The sequence below is a fragment of the Schistocerca serialis genome, chromosome 2, assembly GCF_023864345.2.
Source record: "Schistocerca serialis cubense isolate TAMUIC-IGC-003099 chromosome 2, iqSchSeri2.2, whole genome shotgun sequence".
Classification (NCBI taxonomy): domain Eukaryota; kingdom Metazoa; phylum Arthropoda; class Insecta; order Orthoptera; family Acrididae; genus Schistocerca; species Schistocerca serialis.
In genome coordinates, this window is record NC_064639.1 from 510,723,287 (window position 1) to 510,748,663 (window position 25,377).

Here is a 25,377-nt window from a genome sequence, read left to right on the forward strand (position 1 = left end):
AGGTCTTCTTCTTGACTTGGGTCACCGTCCATGTTATCGACACCCTGTTCTGCGTCATCGTCCGCCCAATTGACTGGTGCTGCTGGTGCCCGTTGACCTGGCATTGAACCACCCCCTGGAACTTTGGTCGTGATCCCAGTTTGCGATGGGTGATGTTCACCCCCCGGGTCTTCTTGCCTTTCCTTTCTGTTTGAGTGCCCAGTAGTTCCTGCTGGCTCCAGATCTTCTGCCTTCTGATCCTTGTTCTGTAGATGTTTCAGCTTTTCCCTGAGAGCTGGGGCCAAAGACTCTGCCGCTTGGTGTGCCAAACGACGCTTTTTTGACTTCTTCCTCCTCCGCAGGGATCCCGTAGGAGACAAGTCAGGTGAATGTTCTGGTGGTTCGGTGGAAGAAGACAGTGGTGAGAGCGGTTCTGTCGTTGTCTCAGAGATCCTAACGTTAATTTCTCTAAGAGCCTCAGTTGGGGGTTCCTTCACTTCCGCATCTGTCGGTTGGGGTTCCGGAGTTGGGCCTCCTTGCATTTCCGGGTGGTGTACGACTGGATTACGGACACCAGCGTCGCCATCACGCGACAGCCTTTCAGCCCGTTCGCCCTGTGCGTCTGGCGGGAGGTCGAGTTGTTTGTCGACTTCCGTCGATGACTTGGTATATTCTTGGGGCACTTCGTGCCGCTGCGAGTCCGAAGACGGCTGTTCAGAACCTACGTCGTTGCATGACTGTATCCTCTCCCGCAGTACTGTTTTTCTGCCTTCCGTATCACATATCGCAGTTGTGACGGCGTAAGAGGGCCTAACAGCAGCTGCTCGGTCATCCACAGAGGCGGCCGACTCCGTGGCGGTTGTGGCGGCCGCCAGTGCTTCGACCTGTTCCACGTGCTCAACTGTTGACGTTACTGCAGATTTGCGACCGTACGTGGCAGCCGCGTACGTTAACTGAAGGCTGACAGCAGCGCCAGGAACCGCAACCTCCCCGGTCGGTAGCTGTGGGACACGCCGTTTGGGACATTCACTGCGTATGTGCTCTGGTGAGTTGCACAATGCACATGTCTTGGGTTGACCGTCGTAGATAACTATGGCGCGGTGTCCACATACATTTACATATGACGGTATGTGCCTTTGAAGATCTATCTTAACTTGGCGGACTCCATTCAGGACAGGAAACATATGTGGCTCCGACCAGTTTTCAGCAATATTCGAAATAACGCGGCCATACGGTCGAAGGATTGTATTAACTTCCTCTGCAGGAACCTCAAATGGCAACTCAAAGACCCTAATTGTACGTATGCCTAATCCGGCGTGTGAGACGGAAACATCACTCACTGTACCGTCGGAATGTTTAAACTTCAGTACTCCGCCACACTTATCCATAATAGAGACACACAAATCTGGGTTGGTCAGCTTCACAAAGGCCGCATTTGAAACGAACGATAAATGCACACCTATTATGTCATTGCCAGTAATCTTAACAGCGTCGAGTAACCACTGTTTTACATCATATGCCTTAGGCCTCAAGAAATTTCGGTCGAAAGTAAACTTAATCGTGTCTTTCCTCATGACAGTAATCGCGTTCATTCTATCTTGAAATCAGGAAACATAACCTAACTCGCAAAGGTAACGAAGTGACTAACCTCGTGACAGCAAACAGCCGTTGTTTACTTCAAGACGCCAAGCCAGCCGCCACACGTCCGTCCCGCACCGCGGCTGCGACTCGAATGTAAAGTCAAGTCTCTCCAGTAGGCCCTGCCAAATGGCTTCTGTAGATGGCGGCCTGACTTTAAACAACAAACTGTCGGCAGGCGACAGTTGTGCTACAGATGGATTATTAAAGGCACGATACGTTAAAATGACTGCGACAGATATGCACTTAAATATAAATAAGAACTCGTCGTTCGCAAATACCAACATACTCTTTGCTGGAGCCGAAATTTGATTGGTTTATAGATCTCGAATTGATGTTTAATTCGAAGGGCATACGCTATGGAATGTTGTGCGCTTTCATCTGGTAGGCAGTTTTGTCTCTTATTTCATACACACGACATCTGCCACGTACACGCGTCGATGTTACTACTGAGTGGCGTATCGCACGGAGAAGGAGTGACCGCAAACGCGTGCTTTACGTAAAATTCTTCGACGAGGATGGGATTCGAACCCACGCGTGCAGAGCACATTGGATTAGCAGTCCAACGCCTTAACCACTCGGCCACCTCGTCTGCTGGAGCTACAGTTGTGTTTTTGGCGAGTGCTTGCGGAAAGAAGACATTTGTCGATTCGAAAACACATTCAAAACATGGTACTGGGCCGGTGTTAACGTCTAATGCCAAGCTGCAGTGCGGCCGACCAAGCTCCCACTGGCGAAACGTTTAATGACAGCATCCGTCCATGTCGATATGCGATCGGGTAAAATCACCGGCCCACTTATCTACTGCAGGAATAAGCATTGTATCGACATGCAGTGTCGTCTAATGCAAATGAGAAAGGTGCTGTGCATTCTTTTGCACGACTTACTGCAACGAAACGTACAGCTCGATACGCTACACTGATATTGCTTGCAAGGTTTTGACGTCCCCCCTAGCCCAAGATTGTCCTGCTGTTTGCGATGGAGCTTGGTGTTTGGGCGGCCACTAGCGACGGATGTCTGCAAAGTCAAGTCTCTCCAGTAGGCCCTGCCAAATGGCTTCTGTAGATGGCGGCCTGACTTTGAACAACAAACTGTCGGAAGGCGACAGTTGTGCTACAGATGGATTATTAAAGGCACGATACGTTAAAATGACTGCGACAGATATGCACTTAAATATAAATAAGAACTCGTCGTTCGCAAATACCAACATACTCTTTGCTGGAGCCGAAATTTGATTGGTTTATAGATCTCGAATTGATGTTTAATTCGAAGGGCATACGCTATGGAATGTTGTGCGCTTTCATCTGGTAGGCAGTTTTGTCTCTTATTTCATACACACGCTATCTGCCACGTACACGCGTCGATGTTACTACTGAGTGGCGTTTCGCACGGAGAAGGAGTGACCGCAAACGCGTGCTTTACGTAAAATTCTTCGACGAGGATGGGATTCGAACCCACGCGTGCAGAGCACATTGGATTAGCAGGCCAAGTCCAACGCCTTAACCACTCGGCCACCTCGTCTGCTGGAGATACAGTTGTGTCTTTGGCGAGTGCTTGCGGAAAGAAGACATTTGTCGATTCGAAAACACATTCAAAACATGGTACTGGGCCGGTGTTAACGTCTAATGCCAAGCTGCAGTGCGGCCGACCAAGCTCCCACTGGCGAAACGTTTAATGACAGCATCCGTCCATGTCGATATGCGATCGGGTAAAATCACCGGCCCACTTATCTACTGCAGGAATAAGCATTGTATCGACATGCAGTGTCGTCTAATGCAAATGAGAAAGGTGCTGTGCATTCTTTTGCACGACTTACTGCAACGAAACGTACAGCTCGATACGCTACACTGATATTGCTTGCAAGGTTTTGACGTCCCCCCTAGCCCAAGATTGTCCTGCTGTTTGCGATGGAGCTTGGTGTTTGGGCGGCCACTAGCGACGGATGTCTGCAAAGTCAAGTCTCTCCAGTAGGCCCTGCCAAATGGCTTCTATGGATTATTAAAGGCACGATACGTTAAAATGACTTCGACAGATATGCACTTAAATATAAATAAGAACTCGTCGTTCGCAAATACCAACATACTCTTTGCTGGAGCCGAAATTTGATTGGTTTATAGATCTCGAATTGATGTTTAATTCGAAGGGCATACGCTATGGAATGTTGTGCGCTTTCATCTGGTAGGCAGTTTTGTCTCTTATTTCATACACACGCTATCTGCCACGTACACGCGTCGATGTTACTACTGAGTGGCGTTTCGCACGGAGAAGGAGTGACCGCAAACGCGTGCTTTACGTAAAATTCTTCGACGAGGATGGGATTCGAACCCACGCGTGCAGAGCACATTGGATTAGCAGGCCAAGTCCAACGCCTTAACCACTCGGCCACCTCGTCTGCTGGAGATACAGTTGTGTCTTTGGCGAGTGCTTGCGGAAAGAAGACATTTGTCGATTCGAAAACACATTCAAAACATGGTACTGGGCCGGTGTTAACGTCTAATGCCAAGCTGCAGTGCGGCCGACCAAGCTCCCACTGGCGAAACGTTTAATGACAGCATCCGTCCATGTCGATATGCGATCGGGTAAAATCACCGGCCCACTTATCTACTGCAGGAATAAGCATTGTATCGACATGCAGTGTCGTCTAATGCAAATGAGAAAGGTGCTGTGCATTCTTTTGCACGACTTACTGCAACGAAACGTACAGCTCGATACGCTACACTGATATTGCTTGCAAGGTTTTGACGTCCCCCCTAGCCCAAGATTGTCCTGCTGTTTGCGATGGAGCTTGGTGTTTGGGCGGCCACTAGCGACGGATGTCTGCAAAGTCAAGTCTCTCCAGTAGGCCCTGCCAAATGGCTTCTATGGATTATTAAAGGCACGATACGTTAAAATGACTTCGACAGATATGCACTTAAATATAAATAAGAACTCGTCGTTCGCAAATACCAACATACTCTTTGCTGGAGCCGAAATTTGATTGGTTTATAGATCTCGAATTGATGTTTAATTCGAAGGGCATACGCTATGGAATGTTGTGCGCTTTCATCTGGTAGGCAGTTTTGTCTCTTATTTCATACACACGCTATCTGCCACGTACACGCATCGATGTTACTACTGAGTGGCGTTTCGCACGGAGAAGGAGTGACCGCAAACGCGTGCTTTACGTAAAATTCTTCGACGAGGATGGGATTCGAACCCACGCGTGCAGAGCACATTGGATTAGCAGTCCAACGCCTTAACCACTCGGCCACCTCGTCTGCTGGAGCTACAGTTGTGTCTTTGGCGAGTGCTTGCGGAAAGAAGACATTTTTCGATTCGAAAACACATTCAAAACATGGTACTGGGCCGTTGTTAACGTCTAATGCCAAGCTGCAGTGCGGCCGACCAAGCTCCCAGAGGCGAATCGTTTAATGACAGCATCCGTCCATGTCGATATGCGATCGGGTAAAATCACCGGCCCACTTATCTACTGCAGGAATAAGCATTGTATCGACATGCAGTGTCATCTAATGCAAATGAGAAAGGTGCTGTGCATCCTTTGCACGACTTACTGCAACGAAACGTACAGCTCGATACGCTACACTGATATTGCTTGCAAGATTTTGACGTGCCCCTTAGCCCAAGATTGTCCTGCTGTTTGCGATGGAGCTTGGTGTTTGGGCGGCCACTAGCGACGGATGTCTGCAAAGTCAAGTCTCTCCAGTAGGCCCTGCCAAATGGCTTCTGTAGATGGCGGCCTGACTTTAAATTATTAAAGGCACGATACGTTAAAATGACTGCGACATATATGCACTTAAATATAAATAAGAACTCGTCGTTCGCAAATACCAACATACTCTTTGCTGGAGCCGAAATTTGATTGGTTTATAGATCTCGAATTGATGTTTAATTCGAAGGGCATACGCTATGGAATGTTGTGCGCTTTCATCTGGTAGGCAGTTTTGTCTCTTATTTCATACACACGCTATCTGCCACGTACACGCATCGATGTTACTACTGAGTGGCGTTTCGCACGGAGAAGGAGTGACCGCAAACGCGTGCTTTACGTAAAATTCTTCGACGAGGATGGGACTCGAACCCACGCGTGCAGAGCACATTGGATTAGCAATCCAACGCCTTAGCCACTCAGCCACCTCGTCTGCTGGAGATACAGTTGTGTCTTTGGCGAGTGCTTGCGGAAAGAAGACATTTGTCGATTCGAAAACACATTCAAAACATGGTACTGGGCCGGTGTTAACGTCTAATGCCAAGCTGCAGTGCGGCCGGCCAAGCCTCCACTGGCGAATCGTTTAATGACAGCATCCGTCCATGTCGATATGCGATCGGGTAAAATCACCGGCCCACTTATCTACTGCAGGAATAAGCATTGTATCGACATGCAGTGTCATCTAATGCAAATGAGAAAGGTGCTGTGCATTCTTTTGCACGACTTACTGCAACGAAACGTACAGCTCGATACGCTACACTGATATTGCTTGCAAGACTTTTACGTGCCCCTTAGCCCAAGATTGTCCTGCTGTTTGCGATGGAGCTTGGTGTTGGCCTGACTTTGAACAACAAACTGTCGGAAGGCGACAGTTGTGCTACAGATGGATTATTAAAGGCACGATACGTTAAAATGACTGCGACAGATATGCACTTAAATATAAATAAGAACTCGTCGTTCGCAAATACCAACATACTCTTTGCTGGAGCCGAAATTTGATTGGTTTATAGATCTCGAATTGATGTTTAATTCGAAGGGCATACGCTATGGAATGTTGTGCGCTTTCATCTGGTAGGCAGTTTTGTCTCTTATTTCATACACACGCTATCTGCCACGTACACGCGTCGATGTTACTACTGAGTGGCGTTTCGCACGGAGAAGGAGTGACCGCAAACGCGTGCTTTACGTAAAATTCTTCGACGAGGATGGGATTCGAACCCACGCGTGCAGAGCACATTGGATTAGCAGTCCAAGTCCAACGCCTTAACCACTCGGCCACCTCGTCTGCTGGAGCTACAGTTGTGTCTTTGGCGAGTGCTTGCGGAAAGAAGACATTTGTCGATTCGAAAACACATTCAAAACATGGTACTGGGCCGGTGTTAACGTCTAATGCCAAGCTGCAGTGCGGCCGACCAAGCTCCCACTGGCGAAACGTTTAATGACAGCATCCGTCCATGTCGATATGCGATCGGGTAAAATCACCGGCCCAATTATCTACTGCAGGAATAAGCATTGTATCGACATGCAGTGTCGTCTAATGCAAATGAGAAAGGTGCTGTGCATTCTTTTGCACGACTTACTGCAACGAAACGTACAGCTCGATACGCTACACTGATATTGCTTGCAAGGTTTTGACGTCCCCCCTAGCCCAAGATTGTCCTGCTGTTTGCGATGGAGCTTGGTGTTTGGGCGGCCACTAGCGACGGATGACTGCAAAGTCAAGTCTCTCCAGTAGGCCCTGCCAAATGGCTTCTATGGATTATTAAAGGCACGATACGTTAAAATGACTGCGACAGATATGCACTTAAATATAAATAAGAACTCGTCGTTCGCAAATACCAACATACTCTTTGCTGGAGCCGAAATTTGATTGGTTTATAGATCTCGAATTGATGTTTAATTCGAAGGGCATACGCTATGGAATGTTGTGCGCTTTCATCTGGTAGGCAGTTTTGTCTCTTATTTCATACACACGCTATCTGCCACGTACACGCATCGATGTTACTACTGAGTGGCGTTTCGCACGGAGAAGGAGTGACCGCAAACGCGTGCTTTACGTAAAATTCTTCGACGAGGATGGGATTCGAACCCACGCGGGCAGAGCACATTGGATTAGCAGTCCAACGCCTTAACCACTCGGCCACCTCGTCTGCTGGAGCTACAGTTGTGTCTTTGGCGAGTGCTTGCGGAAAGAAGACATTTGTCGATTCGAAAACACATTCAAAACATGGTACTGGGCCGGTGTTAACGTCTAATGCCAAGCTGCAGTGCGGCCGACCAAGCTCCCACTGGCGAAACGTTTAATGACAGCATCCGTCCATGTCGATATGCGATCGGGTAAAATCACCGGCCCAATTATCTACTGCAGGAATAAGCATTGTATCGACATGCAGTGTCGTCTAATGCAAATGAGAAAGGTGCTGTGCATTCTTTTGCACGACTTACTGCAACGAAACGTACAGCTCGATACGCTACACTGATATTGCTTGCAAGGTTTTGACGTCCCCCCTAGCCCAAGATTGTCCTGCTGTTTGCGATGGAGCTTGGTGTTTGGGCGGCCACTAGCGACGGATGACTGCAAAGTCAAGTCTCTCCAGTAGGCCCTGCCAAATGGCTTCTATGGATTATTAAAGGCACGATACGTTAAAATGACTGCGACAGATATGCACTTAAATATAAATAAGAACTCGTCGTTCGCAAATACCAACATACTCTTTGCTGCAGCCGAAATTTGATTGGTTTATAGATCTCGAATTGATGTTTAATTCGAAGGGCATACGCTATGGAATGTTGTGCGCTTTCATCTGGTAGGCAGTTTTGTCTCTTATTTCATACACACGCTATCTGCCACGTACACGCGTCGATGTTACTACTGAGTGGCGTTTCGCACGGAGAAGGAGTGACCGCAAACGCGTGCTTTACGTAAAATTCTTCGACGAGGATGGGATTCGAACCCACGCGGGCAGAGCACATTGGATTAGCAGTCCAAGTCCAACGCCTTAACCACTCGGCCACCTCGTCTGCTGGAGCTACAGTTGTGTCTTTGGCGAGTGCTTGCGGAAAGAAGACATTTGTCGATTCGAAAACACATTCAAAACATGGTACTGGGCCGGTGTTAACGTCTAATGCCAAGCTGCAGTGCGGCCGACCAAGCTCCCACTGGCGAAACGTTTAATGACAGCATCCGTCCATGTCGATATGCGATCGGGTAAAATCACCGGCCCAATTATCTACTGCAGGAATAAGCATTGTATCGACATGCAGTGTCGTCTAATGCAAATGAGAAAGGTGCTGTGCATTCTTTTGCACGACTTACTGCAACGAAACGTACAGCTCGATACGCTACACTGATATTGCTTGCAAGGTTTTGACGTCCCCCCTAGCCCAAGATTGTCCTGCTGTTTGCGATGGAGCTTGGTGTTTGGGCGGCCACTAGCGACGGATGACTGCAAAGTCAAGTCTCTCCAGTAGGCCCTGCCAAATGGCTTCTATGGATTATTAAAGGCACGATACGTTAAAATGACTGCGACAGATATGCACTTAAATATAAATAAGAACTCGTCGTTCGCAAATACCAACATACTCTTTGCTGGAGCCGAAATTTGATTGGTTTATAGATCTCGAATTGATGTTTAATTCGAAGGGCATACGCTATGGAATGTTGTGCGCTTTCATCTGGTAGGCAGTTTTGTCTCTTATTTCATACACACGCTATCTGCCACGTACACGCATCGATGTTACTACTGAGTGGCGTTTCGCACGGAGAAGGAGTGACCGCAAACGCGTGCTTTACGTAAAATTCTTCGACGAGGATGGGATTCGAACCCACGCGGGCAGAGCACATTGGATTAGCAGTCCAACGCCTTAACCACTCGGCCACCTCGTCTGCTGGAGCTACAGTTGTGTCTTTGGCGAGTGCTTGCGGAAAGAAGACATTTGTCGATTCGAAAACACATTCAAAACATGGTACTGGGCCGGTGTTAACGTCTAATGCCAAGCTGCAGTGCGGCCGACCAAGCTCCCACTGGCGAATCGTTTAATGACAGCATCCGTCCATGTCGATATGCGATCGGGTAAAATCACCGGCCCACTTATCTACTGCAGGAATAAGCATTGTATCGACATGCAGTGTCGTCTAATGCAAATGAAAAAGGTGCTGTGCATTCTTTTGCACGACTTACTGCAACGAAACGTACAGCTCGATACGCTACACTGATATTGCTTGCAAGGTTTTGACGTCCCCCCTAGCCCAAGATTGTCCTGCTGTTTGCGATGGAGCTTGGTGTTTGGGCGGCCACTAGCGACGGATGTCTGCAAAGTCAAGTCTCTCCAATAGGCCCTGCCAAATGGCTTCTGTAGATGGCGGCCTGACTTTGAACAACAAACTGTGCTACAGATGGATTATTAAAGGCACGATACGTTAAAATGACTGCGACAGATATGCACTTAAATATAAATAAGAACTCGTCGTTCGCAAATACCAACATACTCTTTGCTGGAGCCGATATTTGATTGGTTTATAGATCTCGAATTGATGTTTAATTCGAAGGGCATACGCTATGGAATGTTGTGCGCTTTCATCTGGTAGGCAGTTTTGTCTCTTATTTCATACACACGCTATCTGCCACGTACACGCGTCGATGTTACTACTGAGTGGCGTTTCGCACGGAGAAGGAGTGACCGCAAACGCGTGCTTTACGTAAAATTCTTCGACGAGGATGGGATTCGAACCCACGCGTGCAGAGCACATTGGATTAGCAGTCCAACGCCTTAACCACTCGGCCACCTCGTCTGCTGGAGCTACAGTTGTGTCTTTGGCGAGTGCTTGCGGAAAGAAGACATTTGTCGATTCGAAAACACATTCAAAACATGGTACTGGGCCGGTGTTAACGTCTAATGCCAAGCTGCAGTGCGGCCGACCAAGCTCCCACTGGCGAAACGTTTAATGACAGCATCCGTCCATGTCGATGTGCGATCGGGTAAAATCACCGGCCCAATTATCTACTGCAGGAATAAGCATTGTATCGACATGCAGTGTCGTCTAATGCAAATGAGAAAGGTGCTGTGCATTCTTTTGCACGACTTACTGCAACGAAACGTACAGCTCGATACGCTACACTGATATTGCTTGCAAGGTTTGGACGTCCCCCCTAGCCCAAGATTGTCCTGCTGTTTGCGATGGAGCTTGGTGTTTGGGCGGCCACTAGCGACGGATGACTGCAAAGTCAAGTCTCTCCAGTAGGCCCTGCCAAATGGCTTCTATGGATTATTAAAGGCACGATACGTTAAAATGACTGCGACAGATATGCACTTAAATATAAATAAGAACTCGTCGTTCGCAAATACCAACATACTCTTTGCTGGAGCCGAAATTTGATTGGTTTATAGATCTCGAATTGATGTTTAATTCGAAGGGCATACGCTATGGAATGTTGTGCGCTTTCATCTGGTAGGCAGTTTTGTCTCTTATTTCATACACACGCTATCTGCCACGTACACGCGTCGATGTTACTACTGAGTGGCGTTTCGCACGGAGAAGGAGTGACCGCAAACGCGTGCTTTACGTAAAATTCTTCGACGAGGATGGGATTCGAACCCACGCGTGCAGAGCACATTGGATTAGCAGTCCAACGCCTTAACCACTCGGCCACCTCGTCTGCTGGAGATACAGTTGTGTCTTTGGCGAGTGCTTGCGGAAAGAAGACATTTGTCGATTCGAAAACACATTCAAAACATGGTACTGGGCCGTTGTTAACGTCTAATGCCAAGCTGCAGTGCGGCCGACCAAGCTCCCACTGGCGAATCGTTTAATGACAGCATTCGTCCATGTCGATATGCGATCGGGTAAAATCACCGGCCCACTTATCTACTGCAGGAATAAGCATTGTATCGACATGCAGTGTCATCTAATGCAAATGAGAAAGGTGCTGTGCATTCTTTTGCACGACTTACTGCAACGAACCTGACAAAACTCTACCATCTGGTGAGCAAGATGTATGAAACAGGCGAAATACCCTCAGACTTCAAGAAGAATATAATAATTCCAATCCCAAAGAAAGCAGGTGTTGACAGATGTGAAAATTACCGAACTATCAGCTTAATAAGTCACAGCTGCAAAATATTAACACGAATTCTTTACAGACGAATGGAAAAACTAGTAGAAGCCAACCTCGGGGAAGATCAGTTTGGATTCCGTAGAAACACTGGAACACGTGAGGCAATACTGACCTTACGACTTATCTTAGAAGAAAGATTAAGGAAAGGCAAACCTACGTTTCTAGCATTTGTAGACTTAGAGAAAGCTTTTGACAATGTTGACTGGAATACTCTCTTTCAAATTCTAAAGGTGGCAGGGGTAAAATACAGGGAGCGAAAGGCTATTTACAATTTGTACAGAAACCAGATGGCAGTTATAAGAGTCGAGGGACATGAAAGGGAAGCAGTGGTTGGGAAGGGAGTAAGACAGGGTTGTAGCCTCTCCCCGATGTTGTTCAATCTGTATATTGAGCAAGCAGTAAAGGAAACAAAAGAAAAATTCGGAGTAGGTATTAAAATTCATGGAGAAGAAATAAAAACTTTGAGGTTCGCCAATGACATTGTAATTCTGTCAGAGACAGCAAAGGACTTGGAAGAGCAGTTGAATAGAATGGACAGTGTCTTGAAAGGAGGATATAAGATGAACATCAACAAAAGCAAAACAAGGATAATGGAATGTAGTCTAATTAAGTCGGGTGATGCTGAGGGAATTAGATTAGGAAATGAGGCACTTAAAGTAGTAAAGGAGTTTTGCTATTTGGGGAGCAAAATAACTGATGATGGTCGAAGTAGAGAGGATATAAAATGTAGGCTGGCAATGGCAAGGAAAGCGTTTCTGAAGAAGAGAAATTTGTTAACATCCAGTATTCATTTAAGTGTCAGGAAGTCATTTCTGAAAGTATTCGTATGGAGTGTAGCCATGTATGGAAGTGAAACATGGACGATAAATAGTTTGGACAAGAAGAGAATAGAAGCTTTCGAAATGTGGTGCTACAGAAGAATGCTGAAGATTAGATGGGTAGATCACATAACTAATGAGGAAGTATTGAATAGGATTGGGGAGAAGAGAAGTTTGTGGCACAACTTGACCAGAAGAAGGGATCGGTTGGTAGGACATGTTCTGAGGCATCAGGGGATCACCAATTTAGTATTGGAGGGCGGCGTGGAGGGTAAAAATCGTAGAGGGAGACCAAGAGATGAATACACTAAGCAGATTCAGAAGGATGTAGGTTGCAGTAGGTACTGGGAGATGAAAAAGCTTGCACAGGATAGAGTAGCATGGAGAGCTGCATCAAACCAGTCTCAGGACTGAAGACCACAACAACAACAACAAACTGCAACGAAACGTACAGCTCGATACGCTACACTGATATTGCTTGCAAGATTTTGACGTGCCCCTTAGCCCAAGATTGTCCTGCTGTTTGCGATGGAGCTTGGTGTTGGCCTGACTTTGAACAACAAACTGTCGGAAGGCGACAGTTGTGCTACAGATGGATTATTAAAGGCACGATACGTTAAAATGACTGCGACAGATATGCACTTAAATATAAATAAGAACTCGTCGTTCGCAAATACCAACATACTCTTTGCTGGAGCCGAAATTTGATTGGTTTATAGATCTCGAATTGATGTTTAATTCGAAGGGCATACGCTATGGAATGTTGTGCGCTTTCATCTGGTAGGCAGTTTTGTCTCTTATTTCATACACACGCTATCTGCCACGTACACGCATCGATGTTACTACTGAGTGGCGTTTCGCACGGAGAAGGAGTGACCGCAAACGCGTGCTTTACGTAAAATTCTTCGACGAGGATGGGATTCGAACCCACGCGTGCAGAGCACATAGGATTAGCAGTCCAACGCCTTAACCACTCGGCCACCTCGTCTGCTGGAGCTACAGTTGTGTCTTTGGCGAGTGCTTGCGGAAAGAAGACATTTGTCGATTCGAAAACACATTCAAAACATGGTACTGGGCCGGTGTTAACGTCTAATGCCAAGCTGCAGTGCGGCCGACCAAGCTCCCACTGGCGAATCGTTTAATGACAGCATCCGTCCATGTCGATATGCGATCGGGTAAAATCACCGGCCCACTTATCTACTGCAGGAATAAGCATTGTATCGACATGCAGTGTCGTCTAATGCAAATGAGAAAGGTGCTGTGCATTCTTTTGCACGACTTACTGCAACGAAACGTACAGCTCGATACGCTACACTGATATTGCTTGCAAGGTTTTGACGTCCCCCCTAGCCCAAGATTGTCCTGCTGTTTGCGATGGAGCTTGGTGTTTGGGCGGCCACTAGCGACGGATGTCTGCAAAGTCAAGTCTCTCCAATAGGCCCTGCCAAATGGCTTCTGTAGATGGCGGCCTGACTTTGAACATCAAACTGTGCTACAGTTGGATTATTAAAGGCACGATACGTTAAAATGACTGCGACAGATATGCACTTAAATATAAATAAGAACTCGTCGTTCGCAAATACCAACATACTCTTTGCTGGAGCCGAAATTTGATTGGTTTATAGATCTCGAATTGATGTTTAATTCGAAGGGCATACGCTATGGAATGTTGTGCGCTTTCATCTGGTAGGCAGTTTTGTCTCTTATTTCATACACACGCTATCTGCCACGTACACGCGTCGATGTTACTACTGAGTGGCGTTTCGCACGGAGAAGGAGTGACCGCAAACGCGTGCTTTACGTAAAATTCTTCGACGAGGATGGGATTCGAACCCACGCGTGCAGAGCACATTGGATTAGCAGTCCAACGCCTTAACCACTCGGCCACCTCGTCTGCTGGAGATACAGTTGTGTCTTTGGCGAGTGCTTGCGGAAAGAAGACATTTGTCGATTCGAAAACACATTCAAAACATGGTACTGGGCCGTTGTTAACGTCTAATGCCAAGCTGCAGTGCGGCCGACCAAGCTCCCACTGGCGAATCGTTTAATGACAGCATTCGTCCATGTCGATATGCGATCGGGTAAAATCACCGGCCCACTTATCTACTGCAGGAATAAGCATTGTATCGACATGCAGTGTCATCTAATGCAAATGAGAAAGGTGCTGTGCATTCTTTTGCACGACTTACTGCAACGAACCTGACAAAACTCTACCATCTGGTGAGCAAGATGTATGAAACAGGCGAAATACCCTCAGACTTCAAGAAGAATATAATAATTCCAATCCCAAAGAAAGCAGGTGTTGACAGATGTGAAAATTACCGAACTATCAGCTTAATAAGTCACAGCTGCAAAATATTAACACGAATTCTTTACAGACGAATGGAAAAACTAGTAGAAGCCAACCTCGGGGAAGATCAGTTTGGATTCCGTAGAAACACTGGAACACGTGAGGCAATACTGACCTTACGACTTATCTTAGAAGAAAGATTAAGGAAAGGCAAACCTACGTTTCTAGCATTTGTAGACTTAGAGAAAGCTTTTGACAATGTTGACTGGAATACTCTCTTTCAAATTCTAAAGGTGGCAGGGGTAAAATACAGGGAGCGAAAGGCTATTTACAATTTGTACAGAAACCAGATGGCAGTTATAAGAGTCGAGGGACATGAAAGGGAAGCAGTGGTTGGGAAGGGAGTAAGACAGGGTTGTAGCCTCTCCCCGATGTTGTTCAATCTGTATATTGAGCAAGCAGTAAAGGAAACAAAAGAAAAATTCGGAGTAGGTATTAAAATTCATGGAGAAGAAATAAAAACTTTGAGGTTCGCCAATGACATTGTAATTCTGTCAGAGACAGCAAAGGACTTGGAAGAGCAGTTGAATAGAATGGACAGTGTCTTGAAAGGAGGATATAAGATGAACATCAACAAAAGCAAAACAAGGATAATGGAATGTAGTCTAATTAAGTCGGGTGATGCTGAGGGAATTAGATTAGGAAATGAGGCACTTAAAGTAGTAAAGGAGTTTTGCTATTTGGGGAGCAAAATAACTGATGATGGTCGAAGTAGAGAGGATATAAAATGTAGGCTGGCAATGGCAAGGAAAGCGTTTCTGAAGAAGAGAAATTTGTTAACATCCAGTATTCATTTAAGTGTCAGGAAGTCATTTCTGAAAGTATTCGTATGGAGTGTAGCCATGTATGGAAGTGAAACATGGACGATAAATAGTTTGGACAAGAAGAGAATAGAAGCTTTCGAAATGTGGTGCTACAGAAGAATGCTGAAGATTAGATGGGTAGATCACATAACTAATGAGGAAGTATTGAATAGGATTGGGGAGAAGAGAAGTTTGTGGCACAACTTGACCAGAAGAAGGGATCGGTTGGTAGGACATGTTCTGAGGCATCAGGGGATCACCAATTTAGTACTGGAGGGCGGCGTGGAGGGTAAAAATCGTAGAGGGAGACCAAGAGATGAATACACTAAGCAGATTCAGAAGGATGTAGGTTGCAGTAGGTACTGGGAGATGAAAAAGCTTGCACAGGATAGAGTAGCATGGAGAGCTGCATCAAACCAGTCTCAGGACTGAAGACCACAACAACAACAACAAACTGCAACGAAACGTACAGCTCGATACGCTACACTGATATTGCTTGCAAGATTTTGACGTGCCCCTTAGCCCAAGATTGTCCTGCTGTTTGCGATGGAGCTTGGTGTTGGCCTGACTTTGAACAACAAACTGTCGGAAGGCGACAGTTGTGCTACAGATGGATTATTAAAGGCACGATACGTTAAAATGACTGCGACAGATATGCACTTAAATATAAATAAGAACTCGTCGTTCGCAAATACCAACATACTCTTTGCTGGAGCCGAAATTTGATTGGTTTATAGATCTCGAATTGATGTTTAATTCGAAGGGCATACGCTATGGAATGTTGTGCGCTTTCATCTGGTAGGCAGTTTTGTCTCTTATTTCATACACACGCTATCTGCCACGTACACGCATCGATGTTACTACTGAGTGGCGTTTCGCACGGAGAAGGAGTGACCGCAAACGCGTGCTTTACGTAAAATTCTTCGACGAGGATGGGATTCGAACCCACGCGTGCAGAGCACATAGGATTAGCAGTCCAACGCCTTAACCACTCGGCCACCTCGTCTGCTGGAGCTACAGTTGTGTCTTTGGCGAGTGCTTGCGGAAAGAAGACATTTGTCGATTCGAAAACACATTCAAAACATGGTACTGGGCCGGTGTTAACGTCTAATGCCAAGCTGCAGTGCGGCCGACCAAGCTCCCACTGGCGAATCGTTTAATGACAGCATCCGTCCATGTCGATATGCGATCGGGTAAAATCACCGGCCCACTTATCTACTGCAGGAATAAGCGTTGTATCGACATGCAGTGTCATCTAATGCAAATGAGAAAGGTGCTGTGCATTCTTTTGCACGACTTACTGCAACGAACCTGACAAAACTCTACCATCTGGTGAGCAAGATGTATGAAACAGGCGAAATACCCTCAGACTTCAAGAAGAATATAATAATTCCAATCCCAAAGAAAGCAGGTGTTGACAGATGTGAAAATTACCGAACTATCAGCTTAATAAGTCACAGCTGCAAAATATTAACACGAATTCTTTACAGACGAATGGAAAAACTAGTAGAAGCCAACCTCGGGGAAGATCAGTTTGGATTCCGTAGAAACACTGGAACACGTGAGGCAATACTGACCTTACGACTTATCTTAGAAGAAAGATTAAGGAAAGGCAAACCTACGTTTCTAGCATTTGTAGACTTAGAGAAAGCTTTTGACAATGTTGACTGGAATACTCTCTTTCAAATTCTAAAGGTGGCAGGGGTAAAATACAGGGAGCGAAAGGCTATTTACAATTTGTACAGAAACCAGATGGCAGTTATAAGAGTCGAGGGACATGAAAGGGAAGCAGTGGTTGGGAAGGGAGTAAGACAGGGTTGTAGCCTCTCCCCGATGTTGTTCAATCTGTATATTGAGCAAGCAGTAAAGGAAACAAAAGAAAAATTCGGAGTAGGTATTAAAATTCATGGAGAAGAAATAAAAACTTTGAGGTTCGCCAATGACATTGTAATTCTGTCAGAGACAGCAAAGGACTTGGAAGAGCAGTTGAATAGAATGGACAGTGTCTTGAAAGGAGGATATAAGATGAACATCAACAAAAGCAAAACAAGGATAATGGAATGTAGTCTAATTAAGTCGGGTGATGCTGAGGGAATTAGATTAGGAAATGAGGCACTTAAAGTAGTAAAGGAGTTTTGCTATTTGGGGAGCAAAATAACTGATGATGGTCGAAGTAGAGAGGATATAAAATGTAGGCTGGCAATGGCAAGGAAAGCGTTTCTGAAGAAGAGAAATTTGTTAACATCCAGTATTCATTTAAGTGTCAGGAAGTCATTTCTGAAAGTATTCGTATGGAGTGTAGCCATGTATGGAAGTGAAACATGGACGATAAATAGTTTGGACAAGAAGAGAATAGAAGCTTTCGAAATGTGGTGCTACAGAAGAATGCTGAAGATTAGATGGGTAGATCACATAACTAATGAGGAAGTATTGAATAGGATTGGGGAGAAGAGAAGTTTGTGGCACAACTTGACCAGAAGAAGGGATCGGTTGGTAGGACATGTTCTGAGGCATCAGGGGATCACCAATTTAGTATTGGAGGGCGGCGTGGAGGGTAAAAATCGTAGAGGGAGACCAAGAGATGAATACACTAAGCAGATTCAGAAGGATGTAGGTTGCAGTAGGTACTGGGAGATGAAAAAGCTTGCACAGGATAGAGTAGCATGGAGAGCTGCATCAAACCAGTCTCAGGACTGAAGACCACAACAACAACAACAAACTGCAACGAAACGTACAGCTCGATACGCTACACTGATATTGCTTGCAAGATTTTGACGTGCCCCTTAGCCCAAGATTGTCCTGCTGTTTGCGATGGAGCTTGGTGTTGGCCTGACTTTGAACAACAAACTGTCGGAAGGCGACAGTTGTGCTACAGATGGATTATTAAAGGCACGATACGTTAAAATGACTGCGACAGATATGCACTTAAATATAAATAAGAACTCGTCGTTCGCAAATACCAACATACTCTTTGCTGGAGCCGAAATTTGATTGGTTTATAGATCTCGAATTGATGTTTAATTCGAAGGGCATACGCTATGGAATGTTGTGCGCTTTCATCTGGTAGGCAGTTTTGTCTCTTATTTCATACACACGCTATCTGCCACGTACACGCATCGATGTTACTACTGAGTGGCGTTTCGCACGGAGAAGGAGTGACCTCAAACGCGTGCTTTACGTAAAATTCTTCGACGAGGATGGGATTCGAACCCACGCGTGCAGAGCACATAGGATTAGCAGTCCAACGCCTTAACCACTCGGCCACCTCGTCTGCTGGAGCTACAGTTGTGTCTTTGGCGAGTGCTTGCGGAAAGAAGACATTTGTCGATTCGAAAACACATTCAAAACATGGTACTGGGCCGGTGTTAACGTCTAATGCCAAGCTGCAGTGCGGCCGACCAAGCTCCCACGGCGAATCGTTTAATGACAGCATCCGTCCATGTCGATATGCGATCGGGTAAAATCACCGGCCCACTTATCTACTGCAGGAATAAGCATTGTATCGACATGCAGTGTCGTCTAATGCAAATGAGAAAGGTGCTGTGCATTCTTTTGCACGACTTACTGCAACGAAACGTACAGCTCGATACGCTACACTGATATTGCTTGCAAGGTTTTGACGTCCCCCCTAGCCCAAGATTGTCCTGCTGTTTGCGATGGAGCTTGGTGTTTGGGCGGCCACTAGCGACGGATGTCTGCAAAGTCAAGTCTCTCCAATAGGCCCTGCCAAATGGCTTCTGTAGATGGCGGCCTGACTTTGAACATCAAACTGTGCTACAGTTGGATTATTAAAGGCACGATACGTTAAAATGACTGCGACAGATATGCACTTAAATATAAATAAGAACTCGTCGTTCGCAAATACCAACATACTCTTTGCTGGAGCCGAAATTTGATTGGTTTATAGATCTCGAATTGATGTTTAATTCGAAGGGCATACGCTATGGAATGTTGTGCGCTTTCATCTGGTAGGCAGTTTTGTCTCTTATTTCATACACACGCTATCTGCCACGTACACGCGTCGATGTTACTACTGAGTGGCGTTTCGCACGGAGAAGGAGTGACCGCAAACGCGTGCTTTACGTAAAATTCTTCGACGAGGATGGGATTCGAACCCACGCGTGCAGAGCACATTGGATTAGCAGTCCAACGCCTTAACCACTCGGCCACCTCGTCTGCTGGAGATACAGTTGTGTCTTTGGCGAGTGCTTGCGGAAAGAAGACATTTGTCGATTCGAAAACACATTCAAAACATGGTACTGGGCCGTTGTTAACGTCTAATGCCAAGCTGCAGTGCGGCCGACCAAGCTCCCACTGGCGAATCGTTTAATGACAGCATTCGTGCATGTCGATATGCGATCGGGTAAAATCACCGGCCCACTTATCTACTGCAGGAATAAGCATTGTATCGACATGCAGTGTCATCTAATGCAAATGAGAAAGGTGCTGTGCATTCTTTTGCACGACTTACTGCAACGAACCTGACAAAACTCTACCATCTGGTGAGCAAGATGTATGAAACAGGCGAAATACCCTCAGACTTCAAGAAGAATATAATAATTCCAATCCCAAAGAAAGCAGGTGTTGACAGATGTGAAAATTACCGAACTATCAGCTTAATAAGTCACAGCTGCAAAATATTAACACGAATTCTTTACAGACGAATGGAAAAACTAGTAGAAGCCAACCTCGGGGAAGATCAGTTTGGATTCCGTAGAAACACTGGAACACGTGAGGCAATACTGACCTTACGACTTATCTTAGAAGAAAGATTAAGGAAAGGCAAACCTACGTTTCTAGCATTTGTAGACTTAGAGAAAGCTTTTGACAATGTTGACTGGAATACTCTCTTTCAAATTCTAAAGGTGGCAGGGGTAAAATACAGGGAGCGAAAGGCTATTTACAATTTGTACAGAAACCAGATGGCAGTTATAAGAGTCGAGGGACATGAAAGGGAAGCAGTGGTTGGGAAGGGAGTAAGACAGGGTTGTAGCCTCTCCCCGATGTTGTTCAATCTGTATATTGAGCAAGCAGTAAAGGAAACAAAAGAAAAATTCGGAGTAGGTATTAAAATTCATGGAGAAGAAATAAAAACTTTGAGGTTCGCCAATGACATTGTAATTCTGTCAGAGACAGCAAAGGACTTGGAAGAGCAGTTGAATAGAATGGACAGTGTCTTGAAAGGAGGATATAAGATGAACATCAACAAAAGCAAAACAAGGATAATGGAATGTAGTCTAATTAAGTCGGGTGATGCTGAGGGAATTAGATTAGGAAATGAGGCACTTAAAGTAGTAAAGGAGTTTTGCTATTTGGGGAGCAAAATAACTGATGATGGTCGAAGTAGAGAGGATATAAAATGTAGGCTGGCAATGGCAAGGAAAGCGTTTCTGAAGAAGAGAAATTTGTTAACATCCAGTATTCATTTAAGTGTCAGGAAGTCATTTCTGAAAGTATTCGTATGGAGTGTAGCCATGTATGGAAGTGAAACATGGACGATAAATAGTTTGGACAAGAAGAGAATAGAAGCTTTCGAAATGTGGTGCTACAGAAGAATGCTGAAGATTAGATGGGTAGATCACATAACTAATGAGGAAGTATTGAATAGGATTGGGGAGAAGAGAAGTTTGTGGCACAACTTGACCAGAAGAAGGGATCGGTTGGTAGGACATGTTCTGAGGCATCAGGGGATCACCAATTTAGTATTGGAGGGCGGCGTGGAGGGTAAAAATCGTAGAGGGAGACCAAGAGATGAATACACTAAGCAGATTCAGAAGGATGTAGGTTGCAGTAGGTACTGGGAGATGAAAAAGCTTGCACAGGATAGAGTAGCATGGAGAGCTGCATCAAACCAGTCTCAGGACTGAAGACCACAACAACAACAACAAACTGCAACGAAACGTACAGCTCGATACGCTACACTGATATTGCTTGCAAGATTTTGACGTGCCCCTTAGCCCAAGATTGTCCTGCTGTTTGCGATGGAGCTTGGTGTTGGCCTGACTTTGAACAACAAACTGTCGGAAGGCGACAGTTGTGCTACAGATGGATTATTAAAGGCACGATACGTTAAAATGACTGCGACAGATATGCACTTAAATATAAATAAGAACTCGTCGTTCGCAAATACCAACATACTCTTTGCTGGAGCCGAAATTTGATTGGTTTATAGATCTCGAATTGATGTTTAATTCGAAGGGCATACGCTATGGAATGTTGTGCGCTTTCATCTGGTAGGCAGTTTTGTCTCTTATTTCATACACACGCTATCTGCCACGTACACGCATCGATGTTACTACTGAGTGGCGTTTCGCACGGAGAAGGAGTGACCGCAAACGCGTGCTTTACGTAAAATTCTTCGACGAGGATGGGATTCGAACCCACGCGTGCAGAGCACATAGGATTAGCAGTCCAACGCCTTAACCACTCGGCCACCTCGTCTGCTGGAGCTACAGTTGTGTCTTTGGCGAGTGCTTGCGGAAAGAAGACATTTGTCGATTCGAAAACACATTCAAAACATGGTACTGGGCCGGTGTTAACGTCTAATGCCAAGCTGCAGTGCGGCCGACCAAGCTCCCACTGGCGAATCGTTTAATGACAGCATCCGTCCATGTCGATATGCGATCGGGTAAAATCACCGGCCCACTTATCTACTGCAGGAATAAGCATTGTATCGACATGCAGTGTCATCTAATGCAAATGAGAAAGGTGCTGTGCATTCTTTTGCACGACTTACTGCAACGAACCTGACAAAACTCTACCATCTGGTGAGCAAGATGTATGAAACAGGCGAAATACCCTCAGACTTCAAGAAGAATATAATAATTCCAATCCCAAAGAAAGCAGGTGTTGACAGATGTGAAAATTACCGAACTATCAGCTTAATAAGTCACAGCTGCAAAATATTAACACGAATTCTTTACAGACGAATGGAAAAACTAGTAGAAGCCAACCTCGGGGAAGATCAGTTTGGATTCCGTAGAAACACTGGAACACGTGAGGCAATACTGACCTTACGACTTATCTTAGAAGAAAGATTAAGGAAAGGCAAACCTACGTTTCTAGCATTTGTAGACTTAGAGAAAGCTTTTGACAATGTTGACTGGAATACTCTCTTTCAAATTCTAAAGGTGGCAGGGGTAAAATACAGGGAGCGAAAGGCTATTTACAATTTGTACAGAAACCAGATGGCAGTTATAAGAGTCGAGGGACATGAAAGGGAAGCAGTGGTTGGGAAGGGAGTAAGACAGGGTTGTAGCCTCTCCCCGATGTTGTTCAATCTGTATATTGAGCAAGCAGTAAAGGAAACAAAAGAAAAATTCGGAGTAGGTATTAAAATTCATGGAGAAGAAATAAAAACTTTGAGGTTCGCCAATGACATTGTAATTCTGTCAGAGACAGCAAAGGACTTGGAAGAGCAGTTGAATAGAATGGACAGTGTCTTGAAAGGAGGATATAAGATGAACATCAACAAAAGCAAAACAAGGATAATGGAATGTAGTCTAATTAAGTCGGGTGATGCTGAGGGAATTAGATTAGGAAATGAGGCACTTAAAGTAGTAAAGGAGTTTTGCTATTTGGGGAGCAAAATAACTGATGATGGTCGAAGTAGAGAGGATATAAAATGTAGGCTGGCAATGGCAAGGAAAGCGTTTCTGAAGAAGAGAAATTTGTTAACATCCAGTATTCATTTAAGTGTCAGGAAGTCATTTCTGAAAGTATTCGTATGGAGTGTAGCCATGTATGGAAGTGAAACATGGACGATAAATAGTTTGGACAAGAAGAGAATAGAAGCTTTCGAAATGTGGTGCTACAGAAGAATGCTGAAGATTAGATGGGTAGATCACATAACTAATGAGGAAGTATTGAATAGGATTGGGGAGAAGAGAAGTTTGTGGCACAACTTGACCAGAAGAAGGGATCGGTTGGTAGGACATGTTCTGAGGCATCAGGGGATCACCAATTTAGTATTGGAGGGCGGCGTGGAGGGTAAAAATCGTAGAGGGAGACCAAGAGATGAATACACTAAGCAGATTCAGAAGGATGTAGGTTGCAGTAGGTACTGGGAGATGAAAAAGCTTGCACAGGATAGAGTAGCATGGAGAGCTGCATCAAACCAGTCTCAGGACTGAAGACCACAACAACAACAACAAACTGCAACGAAACGTACAGCTCGATACGCTACACTGATATTGCTTGCAAGATTTTGACGTGCCCCTTAGCCCAAGATTGTCCTGCTGTTTGCGATGGAGCTTGGTGTTGGCCTGACTTTGAACAACAAACTGTCGGAAGGCGACAGTTGTGCTACAGATGGATTATTAAAGGCACGATACGTTAAAATGACTGCGACAGATATGCACTTAAATATAAATAAGAACTCGTCGTTCGCAAATACCAACATACTCTTTGCTGGAGCCGAAATTTGATTGGTTTATAGATCTCGAATTGATGTTTAATTCGAAGGGCGTACGCTATGGAATGTTGTGCGCTTTCATCTGGTAGGCAGTTTTGTCTCTTATTTCATACACACGCTATCTGCCACGTACACGCATCGATGTTACTACTGAGTGGCGTTTCGCACGGAGAAGGAGTGACCGCAAACTCGTGCTTTACGTAAAATTCTTCGACGAGGATGGGATTCGAACCCACGCGTGCAGAGCACATAGGATTAGCAGTCCAACGCCTTAACCACTCGGCCACCTCGTCTGCTGGAGCTACAGTTGTGTCTTTGGCGAGTGCTTGCGGAAAGAAGACATTTGTCGATTCGAAAACACATTCAAAACATGGTACTGGGCCGGTGTTAACGTCTAATGCCAAGCTGCAGTGCGGCCGACCAAGCTCCCACTGGCGAATCGTTTAATGACAGCATCCGTCCATGTCGATATGCGATCGGGTAAAATCACCGGCCCACTTATCTACTGCAGGAATAAGCATTGTATCGACATGCAGTGTCGTCTAATGCAAATGAGAAAGGTGCTGTGCATTCTTTTGCACGACTTACTGCAACGAAACGTACAGCTCGATACGCTACACTGATATTGCTTGCAAGGTTTTGACGTCCCCCCTAGCCCAAGATTGTCCTGCTGTTTGCGATGGAGCTTGGTGTTTGGGCGGCCACTAGCGACGGATGTCTGCAAAGTCAAGTCTCTCCAATAGGCCCTGCCAAATGGCTTCTGTAGATGGCGGCCTGACTTTGAACATCAAACTGTGCTACAGTTGGATTATTAAAGGCACGATACGTTAAAATGACTGCGACAGATATGCACTTAAATATAAATAAGAACTCGTCGTTCGCAAATACCAACATACTCTTTGCTGGAGCCGAAATTTGATTGGTTTATAGATCTCGAATTGATGTTTAATTCGAAGGGCATACGCTATGGAATGTTGTGCGCTTTCATCTGGTAGGCAGTTTTGTCTCTTATTTCATACACACGCTATCTGCCACGTACACGCGTCGATGTTACTACTGAGTGGCGTTTCGCACGGAGAAGGAGTGACCGCAAACGCGTGCTTTACGTAAAATTCTTCGACGAGGATGGGATTCGAACCCACGCGTGCAGAGCACATTGGATTAGCAGTCCAACGCCTTAACCACACTTTTTTTTTCTTTTTTCTTTTTTTTGTTTTAGACGACTTAGTTTCGAACAAAATGTATTGATTGCCGTGATTATACGGATTTTTTTTTTTTTTTATTTTTGAAATCCAACGCGCTATCCTCTGCGCCAAATTTTTTTTTTCTTTTTTTCCTGGACCTCTTCCACTTCAGGCGTTGGCCCCTATCATCCATATCACCCCCAAACTCCTATCTAACCTAAAAAAATTAAAAAAAAAAGAGAAAAAAAGAAAAAGAAAAAAAAATTCTGTTGCCACCGCCACTTTCACCCTAACTTAACCTACTTTTTTATTTATTTTTTCATTATTATTTTTTTTTAAATAATGTATAGAGGAACTGAATAGATCTTCT

General features: G+C 45.3%; 18 non-coding genes across 18 annotated transcripts; all 18 read right to left on the reverse strand.

Moving 5' to 3' along the window:
• Nucleotides 1–2,127: 2,127 nt before the first annotated feature.
• Trnas-gcu (transfer RNA serine (anticodon GCU)) lies at nt 2,128–2,209 on the reverse strand. Its single transcript has one exon. It is a non-coding gene; the product is annotated as a tRNA-Ser (tRNA).
• An 841-nt stretch (nt 2,210–3,050) lies between these two features.
• On the reverse strand, nt 3,051–3,138 carry Trnap-ugg (transfer RNA proline (anticodon UGG)). The gene is given in 2 exon segments: nt 3,051–3,095; nt 3,102–3,138. It is a non-coding gene; the product is annotated as a tRNA-Pro (tRNA).
• Nucleotides 3,139–3,921: 783 nt separating this feature from the next.
• Trnap-ugg (transfer RNA proline (anticodon UGG)) lies at nt 3,922–4,009 on the reverse strand. Its single transcript is given in 2 exon segments — nt 3,922–3,966; nt 3,973–4,009. It is a non-coding gene; the product is annotated as a tRNA-Pro (tRNA).
• A 783-nt stretch (nt 4,010–4,792) lies between these two features.
• On the reverse strand, nt 4,793–4,874 carry Trnas-gcu (transfer RNA serine (anticodon GCU)). Its single transcript has one exon. It is a non-coding gene; the product is annotated as a tRNA-Ser (tRNA).
• An 800-nt stretch (nt 4,875–5,674) lies between these two features.
• On the reverse strand, nt 5,675–5,756 carry Trnas-gcu (transfer RNA serine (anticodon GCU)). The gene has a single exon. It is a non-coding gene; the product is annotated as a tRNA-Ser (tRNA).
• Nucleotides 5,757–6,520: 764 nt separating this feature from the next.
• Nucleotides 6,521–6,608, reverse strand: Trnap-ugg (transfer RNA proline (anticodon UGG)). The gene is given in 2 exon segments: nt 6,521–6,565; nt 6,572–6,608. It is a non-coding gene; the product is annotated as a tRNA-Pro (tRNA).
• Nucleotides 6,609–7,391: 783 nt separating this feature from the next.
• Nucleotides 7,392–7,473, reverse strand: Trnas-gcu (transfer RNA serine (anticodon GCU)). Its single transcript has one exon. It is a non-coding gene; the product is annotated as a tRNA-Ser (tRNA).
• A 783-nt stretch (nt 7,474–8,256) lies between these two features.
• Nucleotides 8,257–8,344, reverse strand: Trnap-ugg (transfer RNA proline (anticodon UGG)). The gene is given in 2 exon segments: nt 8,257–8,301; nt 8,308–8,344. It is a non-coding gene; the product is annotated as a tRNA-Pro (tRNA).
• Nucleotides 8,345–9,127: 783 nt separating this feature from the next.
• Nucleotides 9,128–9,209, reverse strand: Trnas-gcu (transfer RNA serine (anticodon GCU)). The gene has a single exon. It is a non-coding gene; the product is annotated as a tRNA-Ser (tRNA).
• Nucleotides 9,210–10,033: 824 nt separating this feature from the next.
• On the reverse strand, nt 10,034–10,115 carry Trnas-gcu (transfer RNA serine (anticodon GCU)). The gene has a single exon. It is a non-coding gene; the product is annotated as a tRNA-Ser (tRNA).
• A 783-nt stretch (nt 10,116–10,898) lies between these two features.
• Trnas-gcu (transfer RNA serine (anticodon GCU)) lies at nt 10,899–10,980 on the reverse strand. The gene has a single exon. It is a non-coding gene; the product is annotated as a tRNA-Ser (tRNA).
• A 2,183-nt stretch (nt 10,981–13,163) lies between these two features.
• Nucleotides 13,164–13,245, reverse strand: Trnas-gcu (transfer RNA serine (anticodon GCU)). The gene has a single exon. It is a non-coding gene; the product is annotated as a tRNA-Ser (tRNA).
• An 824-nt stretch (nt 13,246–14,069) lies between these two features.
• Nucleotides 14,070–14,151, reverse strand: Trnas-gcu (transfer RNA serine (anticodon GCU)). Its single transcript has one exon. It is a non-coding gene; the product is annotated as a tRNA-Ser (tRNA).
• A 2,183-nt stretch (nt 14,152–16,334) lies between these two features.
• Nucleotides 16,335–16,416, reverse strand: Trnas-gcu (transfer RNA serine (anticodon GCU)). Its single transcript has one exon. It is a non-coding gene; the product is annotated as a tRNA-Ser (tRNA).
• A 2,183-nt stretch (nt 16,417–18,599) lies between these two features.
• Trnas-gcu (transfer RNA serine (anticodon GCU)) lies at nt 18,600–18,681 on the reverse strand. The gene has a single exon. It is a non-coding gene; the product is annotated as a tRNA-Ser (tRNA).
• An 823-nt stretch (nt 18,682–19,504) lies between these two features.
• Trnas-gcu (transfer RNA serine (anticodon GCU)) lies at nt 19,505–19,586 on the reverse strand. Its single transcript has one exon. It is a non-coding gene; the product is annotated as a tRNA-Ser (tRNA).
• Nucleotides 19,587–21,769: 2,183 nt separating this feature from the next.
• On the reverse strand, nt 21,770–21,851 carry Trnas-gcu (transfer RNA serine (anticodon GCU)). Its single transcript has one exon. It is a non-coding gene; the product is annotated as a tRNA-Ser (tRNA).
• A 2,183-nt stretch (nt 21,852–24,034) lies between these two features.
• Nucleotides 24,035–24,116, reverse strand: Trnas-gcu (transfer RNA serine (anticodon GCU)). The gene has a single exon. It is a non-coding gene; the product is annotated as a tRNA-Ser (tRNA).
• Nucleotides 24,117–25,377: the final 1,261 nt, after the last annotated feature.